This window comes from Chrysochloris asiatica, unplaced genomic scaffold (assembly GCF_000296735.1).
Source record: "Chrysochloris asiatica unplaced genomic scaffold, ChrAsi1.0 scaffold00047, whole genome shotgun sequence".
NCBI classification, from domain to species: Eukaryota; Metazoa; Chordata; class Mammalia; order Afrosoricida; family Chrysochloridae; genus Chrysochloris; species Chrysochloris asiatica.
In genome coordinates, this window is record NW_006408565.1 from 16,566,617 (window position 1) to 16,566,926 (window position 310).

Consider the following 310-nt stretch of genomic DNA (forward strand, 5'->3'; position numbering starts at 1 on the left):
GAATTGAGTGAAGGTTTACAGAGCAGATCATCAGTTTTACATTCAACAAATCATATACTTTGCTTCATTAGATGGTTGTACTCCCCACCATGCACAGTAGTTAACAGCATTTACCTCTATTCACCTTAACCACTGCATTCCTCCCTGTGTCTTCTGCCACTACCATCTTTCCTCTGCCAACCTTCCTTCATTTGTACAGTGCCTGTCCTGTCACCCATGTCAATATGTGTCTACCCTCTAGCGTATGTATCATTTTCTCCTCCCCGCAAAACCCTCACAGATTGTTTCTTATCAGGAAAACCCTTCTCTT